At 40.7% G+C, this 12,129-nt stretch overlaps 1 protein-coding gene and 1 long non-coding RNA gene across 2 annotated transcripts in view; one reads left to right on the top strand and one right to left on the bottom strand.

Annotated features, from left to right (window-relative positions):
• Positions 1-12,129, bottom strand: part of Sema2a (Semaphorin 2a) — a 276,914-nt gene that overhangs the window by 207,140 nt on the left and 57,645 nt on the right. The window lies entirely within an intron of this gene.
• The window catches only part of LOC147906651 (uncharacterized), a 332,649-nt gene that overhangs the window by 299,872 nt on the left and 20,648 nt on the right, over positions 1-12,129 (top strand). Inside the window, exon 3 of the long non-coding RNA XR_015548249.1 lies at positions 1,416-12,129. This exon is cut by the window's right edge and continues 20,648 nt beyond it. This is a non-coding gene — a long non-coding RNA (uncharacterized LOC147906651). The remainder of the gene's footprint in view (positions 1-1,415) is intronic.

The raw sequence follows: 12,129 nt of genomic DNA, 5'->3' as shown, positions 1-12,129 counted from the left end.
TGCTACAACTGTTTCCACTTCAACGACGTTGAAGTATCGCGCCTATAGATCGTTTCATCGGCGATTTTACAAACGTGTAAGCCGAAATCGTCCGATTAAAAAAAAAAAAAATGTACCGACGCCTATCGGTTCGCGATATTGTACAATGCAGCCCGAGAGCGGGCTCGATAAATGTGTTCTCCCTTTTATTTTCTGTTCGAATGCATGTCGAACGACTAGATTTGAAACGTACATGGTGACTTTTGTTTTGATATTGCGAAACGTTTCACGTATTTCGTACGAAAACTTCATTGACAATACTGATTGGCTCACTGAAAATTTCCTTGAAAACATAATACCTTCGTATTATACAAATTTAATTCTAGTTTGTCACATGAGTCAAATTGATTGAAGCGAAACATTTACATGAGTGTATATTTTTGCAATCTTTTTATTTTTTTCTAATGTAAAAATTTAATTTACAAATAATGATGAATATACACTGTGAATATCTGTTATATATTTAAAATTATAATATTTATACACTAGATCATTTATAATCATTTATTGATATTTAAAGGACACGCTGTTAGATCTATAATGTCAAATTTAATAATGTCAAATTAACCTAATTAAAGTCGTCACTGCTCATCCATTGTTTTAGTATAAAATAACGACATACTGAATGCACTGAGAAAAAAAAATTTGTTCAACTAACTAAACACATTTGTTTGCAGATTTGTTAATTCAACAAATTTTATTTAATTGAATTTAACCGTAGTCTGTTTAACATTGAACAGTTTGTTAGACAGACTACAGTTAAATTGGATTAAAATAAAATTTATTGAATTAACCAAATCTGCAAACAACTAAATATATTTAGTTCGTTGAATAAATTTTTTTCTCAGTACAGGAGCAGTAGCGAGTAAAAATAAATTAAATTTGACACTATAAATTTAACAGGGTTTAAAAAAGTTATTGGTTCTCAAAATGGCAAGACTCAGTGTGGCAAGCTAAGTAGCAAAAAATCTATGACAACAAAAAGTTAAAAAAGAATCTTTCTCTCGTATTGCTGTTGTAGCGAATGAGATATTTACAAATAGTTGAGTAACCAGATTTACTTTAACTATAAATAAGTATGTCTTGTTGAATGGTAGTAATCTTAAATCGCATTAGGGATTCTACAGTAATGGCTACATACAAACGTTACAAACTGTTATATAGAAATCACGATTTCCTCGCCAGACGTCTATCCAGCAAAGATACGCACCTTCTCGTAAAAGCCGATGCCAAGGGTGAGCGAATCGGACTGAGTAAAGAGGAGCGGAAGGGAACAGAAGTACGGTCTTAAGAAAACTCGCAATATTTACCCAACAGAAATCAGGCACGACGTAAAAATACAAATCGCCCTAATCATTATTTACTTTACTTTACAGAGCGTCGCGCCCCTGCCGTCTGAAAAGGTTCCCCTGGCGCGCGTACTAACGGGGAAGAACTTTTCGGCTTCGATGCACTCCAAACGTCGATCCGCCGGAAAACCGACGAGAAGGACCAAAGGGACTGATTAAAGGCCTGTATCGATCGCAGCCAGGTAGACGAGCGTTAATTTCATTAGTGCACCCTGCTCCATTCGGTCTCTGCGAAGAATCTTAATCAATTAGCGTTCCGATGTGAGAAGACGATCTGTTTCAGACGAAAATACCGATAGTGGCACACTGCGCTTAATTCCAAAACTATACTCTATACGTATACATATAAAATAAGCTCCTTTAATAATACAAATAAATAAACGATTAAACTTGTTATTGTTTTTCCTATAAAAAAGTAACATAGCGTTTCATAGTTCTAAAGAATAAATATGTTCACAAAAGAGAAGGAATTGACATTATTCTTAGCATATCTGACAGCTTGCTATCAACCAAGAATCTCTTGAAAGCTCTTCAGTTAATCTAAAAAAATTGTGGAAAAAGAAATCCCATCGGTAATCGAGCTTGAGTACGAAGACAGGAAGTTCAGTGAGAACGAAGAACAACGACCACGAGATGGAGTCGCAGAAACGGAAGGAGAAACAAAGACAGTTGGTGAACGAGGGTACCGTTCGTTCGGAGAAAGAATGAAAAATAAGCCACGAGGGGTCGGGGACAAAACGGCTCATTGGCCACGCGTTCGCTTAACTACGTTACTCGTGGCAAGACCATTTCTCCTCGCTTCGGGTCAGCCCGGCCACTTCTGCCTCGAACACCAGAGAGAGAGCAGGATTGCGGGCAGCAATCACGGAGCTTTATATATATATGGAGAGAAGAAAGCGAACTGCTTGGTAGAAAAAAGAAGAGAAATATCCAAACGTTCCTTAGCCGCGGACCCGGGAAATTGAATAGTACCTGCAAAATTGAAAGAGGAAATTCGACGCGTTTCGAGCCGCCACTTTACCGCTCTGCGGCACCGAATTTTAGCCCAGCCCTTCGGCATCATGCTCCATTGACGTTGGCATCGCCTTTGTTCGACGCGATGCCGACACTTGGTTAAAAAAATCGACCGTGATCCACGTAAATAATGACGCTACTTGGAATGACATATCGTCAATATTGACTTACTTCATGGGAAAGAAAGGGAATAATGAAATAAATTGAGCAACGATTGAAATTAACTTTTGTTACAACATAATTATTTTCCAAATATATATTTCTTACATTGAAAACATTTCTGATTGAAAATGGACGAATCAGAATTTTCTGGTTAAATTTATTAGAATTCTAGTTGAAATAACAGGAATTCTGGTTGCTATAATATTTCTGATAAAATCTACTAGAATTTTTATTTTTACCAGAATAATTATATCAATTAGAAATTATTTCTAGTTATCTCAAATAGAGTTCTAGTAAATTTAATCAAAAAATTCTAATTCATCCGTTTTCCACCAGAATTACTATTTAATTCAAATCATTTTTCTTAGTAATAAGTGACGTTATAATACACATCTCTAAATTGCTAGTTCCTTATAATTTCTAATTAATCTTTTAGAAGGCGAGGATCTATTTTTGAAATCGGCTTTTCTTGAATAAGATTTGTTATAATTCATTAGTTCACTCTATTTCTTGTCTCCAAATATGATACTGTTTCAGCGCCATACAGCGGCTTTCCCTTACTATAAAAATTTAGTACAATAAAAGATAAATGTGCTAGTGAGATTTTCATTAGTGCACTTGTAGTGCATCTATGGTGACTATAAATGTGCATATAAATCATTGAATCATAAAGTCACTTACGATAATATCCTGATAGAAACAGTTCGCGATCGTCCAACCGAGAGATCATATTACCCTCAGCACACATCTATTTATTTACTCATTGTGTTATATATGTATAGGTATATCGTCCGCAATGGGTCGAGATAATCTAGCAGAGTCCTGCTACCGATCTTTCTTTATCGGACATTAAGCAGAAATTCGCCCGGGAAATATATGCCGCTGGCTGAGAACATGCGAACGCAGAGCAGTAAAAAGGACAATAGTCGTTTCAAGCAAAGAATAACGATAAAAAGGATGTATCGTTCACGTAATCGTAACAAACGAGGACAATTAACCATAGACCTGCTGAGACCAGCGGTCGTACTCAGACGACCATCTTCGGTCGCCGTAGGAAGCTGCGGCTTCCATCCAGAATAAGATCATTCCGTAGTTCTGATTACGTAGCCCTGAAGTCCTCCGTCGGGAAGCCTTCGCTCTCTTGACCTAATCGCAATTAGCTACAGCCCGCGAGAATTATCCTCCATGGGGTTAACGCACCACGTGAGTTTCCAGGTGAAATCTGCTCGCCACGGGCTTACCGGACTCCGTAACGACGGACAATTTATGCGATCACCGCGAAATTGACTTCGCTACGTATAACGACCCTATCGATCGGGCGACGATCCAATTGCGAGAAAAATGATTAATCTCGCGAGCCACGCGCTTGAAATCCGTTACGGGAGATTGATTTATCCTCATAATGATGTTATGGAATCTGAACGCAATTGCGATCGAGCAGAATAGAGAAAAGACGAGTGAAAAATCATTAGATTGCCTTTCACATTTTTTTCATACTGTGCACTCATCAGCTAAAAGGTTGCAACACTTTTTTTCCATAGATTTCGAAATGCAGCCTGCGAGTGATTGGTTCTTACTTATGAATCTAACAATTTACATTCAACTGCTCTACAAGCAAAGCTGAGTTCCGAAATCCATCGGAAAAAAAGTGTTACAAGTTGCAACCTTTTAGCTGATGAGTGTACGCGTATAAATATGAATATTGTATTCTATTGTTTATGGCTAGCATAATGATGGCCATAGTTACGAACAAATAAATTTGGATACGTGACACCACGAAAATTAACCAGTGGCGGAATCCCTCAACTTCATGCAGAAACGTTCAAATGTCCGACGCTCGGAATCGTATTTTATCCAAATGGGAGTATAATTAGTTGGAATAACGGAAGATGTAGGGGCACCATTATGTAAACGGCGCAATAAATGTAAATCAGACGGCCGCGGAAGCAGCAGTAACTCGCGCCTAAAAACACCGGCGCGTCATTCGACTACATTATTATCCGTTGAAGTCGATGAGAGGACAAGCGAGAAAAGAGATGGTTCGAAAGAGGGACGAGTTGATTTAAATGAGTTACATAACGGCTGCGGTTTAACACAGGGAAAGATCTTTTAAAATCTGTTTTCCCGACGAAATCGGACGAAAAATTTACGAGGTTTCCGCTTCGAACACAAAAATACTCCATTACCGTTTTATGTACTAAGTGGCCGTAAATAATTCGAATTTCGGATTTTCAATTCAAGTATTTTTGCAATACCGTTTTCTGATCGGAAAGATCATTAGCGAATCAAGAGAAGCAAATTTGAGAGCGTGTTAATAAAGGATCTTTAATGGATTAAGCTTGTAATAGAAGCATAGAAGCGTTTATAGACGGGTACTATCATAGAAAACGGATGGCACTCAGCAGGCGGCAACTCCAACTAGAAGAGGGGCGTGCCATCGTCGCAATCATAACTATCAAAACCAGAACTTATCTCTATCTCCTACCACTAGGTGTCTTCCGATCTATTTCCGTTATACTACTCATCCCGTTGTTTGAAAGCGATGGCAAGTTCTGGAACACAAATCTATCGGGTAGAAAGGCTAAAAGTAATAACGCTCGCTTCCGCAACCTTGTCGTTTGCATTCTTCATCGAAAAACTTCTTCGCTGGTGAATTCAATTATTCTCTTCACCAAAGTTCCCGAAGTTCATTAAAAAAGGAAAAAAGAATATTTGCTATAGAGAATTCTGAAACGGATTAATATAGAAGCCAAGTTCAACTTTTCATTGCTAATCATATTCTATGACTAACTTCCTCCGCTAGCATCAGATATCGTCTGAGTATTATTTTCACAGAGAAAATAATATGTATTGCTATCAAAAAATTGTATGTGACCAATTTAAATAATTGCGTGCGCGAAATCTAGGAGAATTTCACATTTAAACGCACCATAAGATAGAAAATTCTAAGAGCATGTCTTCCGCGTAATCTCATAATTGAAATTTTATGGTACGTCCAAGTCAAATACTGCGAGTCAAAGATCACGTAGCACTCCAACGACATCAATTAAGTCGATTCACAGAGACAGCTTTACCTTTTTTCGCGCTACGTGATCGTTTGCTTACAGAGACATCTAACCACTTCAAACTTGATGGACTCAAAGGGGTCGCAAAACGATCGTCACGGTGAGGAATGGCCAGTTTCCTTCCAGACACGTCTCCAACTTTCTCCGTTCCGTGGATGGTTCGCGATGACGCGTCTAAAAAAGACCGTGGTTGACGTTCGTTTCTTTTATCGCGCGATGCATTATGAAGCGAAGAAAGGAAGACGGCCGCGAGGCAGGAGAAAACGAGGGAAAATCGAGGATGGCGAGGGTGACGCTCGCGAATTTCTGGCCGCGGTGCCAAGGCCGATCTTAACCCGGGTCTACAACTCGGGGTGTGCTTTACATGGAGCACAATGCAATGGGCGTCGTTATGGCCGAGTAGCATCATAAAGACTGGCGTCTCACTCGCCGCGCACAAAGCGCGCTATTTTGCCACCCTTCCCAACCCCCTGGCTACCCACTTTTTCCGTCCGCTTCATCCATGAGTTCGTGTGTCCTCTTGGTTTGCTGGAACCGTCATCCTTTACATATTCGCTCTCTTGCTCCGTCGCTTGTCTTCTTCCCTTTCTTTTCTCGCTTTGTCGGCAGCGGACGGCTCTGAGCACCACTCGCGTCGTCAGCATACTTCTCCGGTTTGGGTTTTCTGCCTCTTTAGCTTACTTCAGACTTGTGCCACGTTTCATTCTGGCGTCACACTCTGCTTCCTTTTCGCGCGAACAAAAATGGAAGATTTATTTAAACCTGTTCTCCTCTTTTCTCATTTAGCTTTCGACTTTGAATACTCGTTGAAGATCCTCACGTAAATCATCCTTTATAATTTCAATAAAATTTTAAAGGCCTACTACAGAAGCGCTCTATTTTATTTATCTTTTTTTCACACTAGGAAATAAGTAATTGAGTGCTTTTAGTAAAATTGGCATTTTTTAACAACGCCAAAATATTTTATATGCATAGCAAAGAATTTAGTTATTTCTCCGCTCAATATATAGTACTTTTCAGCTTTGTAAATATTTGTTTATATTTATTTATATAAATATGAACAAAATATTTTTCTTACAATTAGTGTAATATTAAGTTACCACTGTTTTATTACATAAAACTTAAAATAAACTGAACACTGTTTCATTAAAATATACCAACAATACAAGCTTTTACGATGTCAATAAAAAATTCGCGTTTTGTAATATTATATTTGAAAATTAATTTAACAAAATATTAATTATTGAGATTGTATTGTGGATTTCAACGAACTCGCATTTCTTTTTTTTTTTTATTCGCGATAAATATCTGGTGACAGATGAATCAGAGCCTTACAGAGACGATGTGTCGCGGATGCTCGGAGCGATCGATCCCCTGTAAATCTTCCACCCGCGACAAATCACTCCGTTAGCAAGTGGAGATCCATTAATCGCATTCCCGTTTGCTCTACCGTCGGTAAAAGCCTCGCCTCGCCGACCACTGGAAGCACAGAGAGGAAAAACTGGAGAATGGGAGAATGTGGCCATATACAGTCTCCGGTTCGCTGCCTTTATGGGCCTAATATAAAGAAACGACCACGGTCAACTATCTGCCAACGACTAGACAACGTTTCATGAACTTCCTGCGCGATAACATAACATAATCTTCTCTTTCCGTACAATCTTCGATCTTTCCCTTGACGACGTTCACCAGTTTTCTCACATTGTCGGATATTGTTACGTTTCTTCGCAACTTCTTTCACGATTCATCCTTATATTGACGATTGTTTCAGTACCAGTTACATTCTCACCTCGCCGCTCACTCCCAAAAATTAACTTTGCGTTGCAAATTGACCCGACGTTACTATCATTATTCATGCGAGAATAGAAACGAATCTTGCATATTTCGCACATTTACATTCGTATTATGAAACTTGTTGAATTTATTATGTACATGCTAGATCTGCGTTTTTCGCATCGTACTATCGTACATGCATCCTGCGCGTACTGTTCTTGCAAGATTTTCTTTTGCGTTTATTTCGTGCGAATGAGGGCAATTGTATTGTGCATGCTCATCACACAACGCCCTGCTTGCGTTGTTTCTTCTTGAAGACGCGTGTACAATGTGAAGTTTACAAGAGAGATTTGTCTTCGCCACCGTTTCCACCTCCCATTTTCATATCCGGAACATTTTCTCTCCACCATCCGCGAGATTAGACGCTGTACGTAGTAAATTACGAATAATACAATTACACATTGCGCAATTATAATAATTGCGTGCCGTCGGCGTCGTGTCGGCTAATTGCACAATTTTCGCCCGATGCAACGCGCGAATGACAGAGAGCAAGTAATTTTCCGCCATCCGCTCCTCATTTTGCCTTCTCCCAAACTCTTTGAGAGTCGCGAGCGCGAAATTCGGAATATAACGCCGCTGACGAACGAGGCCATTGCAGATGCGTCACGATCCAATCAACACCCTTTCATGTACGAGACAGCAACCACGCTACGCGAACTTGTGAAATATGATATTCGAGTGCCGGAGTCTCTATATAGACTTTTGCGGCTATACGAGATTTCGCCTTGAAAAAAAAAAAAAAACTATCATAAAAAAATAACTATCAGAAAAAAAATATCATGAAATATTTTCCAATTCCTCCTAAAAATGGTTCCGATTCTACGTTTAATCGATTCAACAGAATAAGCAAACGTGATATTTTTATTCATTCAATAAAGGGATACCGTTTAAAAATATAAGCTTAGTAAGCTTCGAGGGTAGAAAATAACGTTAAGAAACGTGCAAGATGACGTGAAGACGTCTGAAGCATCGTCTGGCGACACGTTGTCAAACGGTGCACATTGGTGAACAACGGTTCACATGCACATACAGCGGCGGATACGTGTACATATTGCATGCATTTATGCCGACAGGCGAGTCGGAGGTTTTTGAGCTTTGCGGATACAGTCATCCCCCACTAGACAGAAGAGAGCGTCTAGTGTCAAGTGGCAGAGCGGAATGAAGGGACTCGACGAGTACTGCGGCGACGAGAAAGAGTAGTGGTGCAAGGCCGAGGGCGGTGATTGTCGTTGGAAGGATGGCAGAGCCTTACGGAAGGGTAGCTTAGGAAGGTGAGAAAGGAGAAAAGGGATGAGGTGGTGAAGAGGGAGGAAGTTGAAGGGAGGAGTAACGACGCCTTGTCGCATGCAGAATCGCGGCTCGATAATCGTGATAGAACGGCGCCATTACCGCGGCGCGCAAAACGTCGTCATCATTCGAATATTTCCTTTCGCGTTCACCTCGCTTTGCTGTCTTGTCTCTTTCTCTTCTCTCTCCCTCTCTCTTCTTTTTCCTTTTTTAACGACACATTGAAATCACTTTGAGACGTCGACCGACTTCGCGACGTGCCGCGTGAGCGCCCCTCTGTGCCCTTTTAACGCCACTCCCGGGCCGGAAGTGACAACCTCGATGACGGGTTTATGGCAACGCTCGGCTCGACCGAGAGCCCCAGTCCCGGACCGCTTTTAAAGCGTCGATCTTAATAAATGACAGAGGCGCACGAGGAAAATCAAAGTGGAAGGTCTGTGCGACGTGCCTGTGGACCTTTACCGGCGATTTCTCTTCGTTGCGGTGAATTGACGTGGCGCGTGATGCACAAACTTGGATAGTCTTCAGTTCTCGCAGCTCTAATGACGAACGAAACGAGTTATTTATCGAACGAATGAGTAAGAAAGTTTTGCAAAAAAAATATCCATTAAAATTATGCGCATCACGTAGAGAGATCAAGGCCTACTCTCAATTCTAGCTCGCTGTAAGTGGACGCTTGGTGAATATCGAGATCAGTGAGAGAAATCCTTTTCCCTGCGATAGTCTCTGTAAGATTGAGAGAGGAATACGAATACATGGCTCTCTCAGAATGAAAGCGTATCTCTGCGTCCCACCGTCTCTCTTCACGTTAATAGTATGCATTTATTCGGAGACGCGGAATTAGAGCAGGGATTGCGTCCGCAAGCGGAAGTGGGCGCGCTCGCCGTTTGAAAATCGCTGGGCAAGGCGCTTTTGAATTATTCAATCTCGCGGCGATGGAAAAGCGTCACCTTCCGCTACGGTCCCGGCCCTCTCATCCGTTGTGCCGCCTCAACGATTCCCTCTCGTGGAAACGATAAACCTAATATTCCCGGGCCTAGCTCCGCTGGCTGGTACTGCTTTAACTTTAACTCTAACCTTCGATCTTCTCCTGCGACCACTCTGCGGCGAACCAAATTTCACCGACATTATTTCCGCTTTCATACGCTCAAAATGCCACTAAGGACAGCTATCAGTAGCTGTAATCTAGATTTAGCGTATAATTTAATGATAAAATATTAATGTATGCAATAAATGATTCTATATCTCGACATAATTCGATTCGATTAAAAAACAATAATTAATAAAATAATTAATATTGATGTATGAATAACGTTTTATTATGATATTATTTAACATGTACATTTTCTTTTTTAATAACTAATCTTTACGAACCACTAAATATACAATTCTAGCAAAAATCCGCAATAAAAAAATATTAATTGAATCTTTATTTTTTTTTTTACAGAAACTGTCATAATAAGCTATATTTATTTCGTATTTCGTTAATATTTATTTGGTTTCTATTTACTTTCTTTAGAAAATTGTGATTAAATTCATATTCATAATTTAATTTTAATTTAATTTTCTCAATAATGTTCTCAAATAAAACGGAAAATAATGAATAATATACAATACATTGGCAATAATAGCGATTTTAATTAAGGTATAAAAACATCCCAGTTATCGTTTACGTAAAAAAAAATCAGGTGATTACTCCCGGATTAAAATAAATGTAACAGGCATTTTATAATACACATAAAGATATTGCATAACATTAAATTTCATTTCCAAATAATATATTGCGATTGCGAATTTACGCATCGATGCTCTGCGTTACTCTTTGTACGAAAATAATCGACGCGAGATACCGTGTGGCAAATGGAACTCTCTTGGCGTAATTCCGTCCATAATTTCCGCACTAATTCTTCCGCATATGGGAACCGGAGCTGCAACATGCAAGTAACCACGACCTGCAGCATGCATCTACGTGGTCAAAAGCCGGTCAGATTCAATTACGAAGCAGTTTAATAATTCGCCGCAAGCCGAGTCACGTACCGTTCCGAGACAAGAGTCGCCCCTTCCTCCGATTCGCTAAAGTTGCGAACTTGTTTTTGAGCTTGCCACTCGCATCGCTGCCGCAACTCTGCATTCCCCTTACCCTGAGACCACGTCCTGCAGACGATACGCCGCGTTCGCGGAAATTCAAGCCAAAATTTCCCATTTTCTACAGGCTCCGCATGATTACTTGAGCAAACGTGCATAAAAAATTTACTTCTGCAAGCTGCATTCTCGCATTTTAAAGCAGAGAGAATTAACCAATGATACACCTACAATATTTTACTGCCTTTTACCTTTACTTCTCTCGTACAGATAAATGTATCACGTAGTTCTTTCTGTTTCATCTATTCTCGAAACACCGTATTCCCAGGCACGCTAATAAACTCTATTCAACTTAACTCAACTCCAGCGATATCGACAGTAGATTAACTGTAGCGTGTTTCGGATATTCGAATCGAACGAACGCATACAGTTCGGACATACATTTCCGTCGACGTGAATTTCGTGCGAGAATGTATCGTACGTTTTCGGAAGCTCGCCGAATTGAATGCGCTCGCGACGTGCGCGAGATAGTAGGCGTCGCGAATACGTCACGTACTCTTTGCATGTCGCGCGACGCGACGAGTCATCCGAAACTCGCGAGTACCATCGTCCTTATCCGGATGAATATCTCGTCGTTAGAATCGGCGTGTATTTACGTATTTCCCCGGACAGAAGAACGGATTCAACTCCAGCGGAGAGTCGAACGTAAATCCTCGGCCCTCTGCGTTGAGAGGCGCGATGAAAAGTTACGAGCCGTGGAGCCGATAACATTGATACGTCAGCGAGTACGAGCTTACGAATTTTTTTTGCGCATCACCAAAACGCGTATCTGTAACGGCAGATTTCCATTCCCCTTTCTGTATGTGTCTCTCTCTCTCTCTCTCTCTCTCTCTCTCTCTCTCTCTCTCTCTCTCTCTCTCTCTCTCTCTCTCTTGCTCTCGCTCTCGCTCGCGAGTCCCCTTCTCATGGTATAATAATGCAGTTGTCGAGTTTTTGCTGCGCTCGTCTCTGGAAAATGCACGACTCTCGGTGTGAGTGCGTTGTGGCGCGGCAAAGGGAATATCAACGGATCCCATCTATGCGTGAAAAATGACAGCGATATATCAAAGGCACGGTCATTAATCATCGGCTTCGCGCTCGCGAGCGGTGTCGTCGCGACGCCGAGGAAGTCTTTCGGCGCCTGCCTATACTCGGCGAAATCCGCTTCGCCGGATTGCTAACCGAAACCCATCGTTCCGCAACGCCTAGCGAAATGGAGAAGCGTGAAACGCTATTCCGATCTCCCTGGAAACATCAAT

Source organism: Acromyrmex echinatior, chromosome 19, assembly GCF_024713525.1.
Source record: "Acromyrmex echinatior isolate Ae372 chromosome 19, ASM2471352v2, whole genome shotgun sequence".
Taxonomy (NCBI): Eukaryota; Metazoa; Arthropoda; class Insecta; order Hymenoptera; family Formicidae; genus Acromyrmex; species Acromyrmex echinatior.
This window is presented reverse-complemented; position numbering and strand designations above follow the sequence as displayed.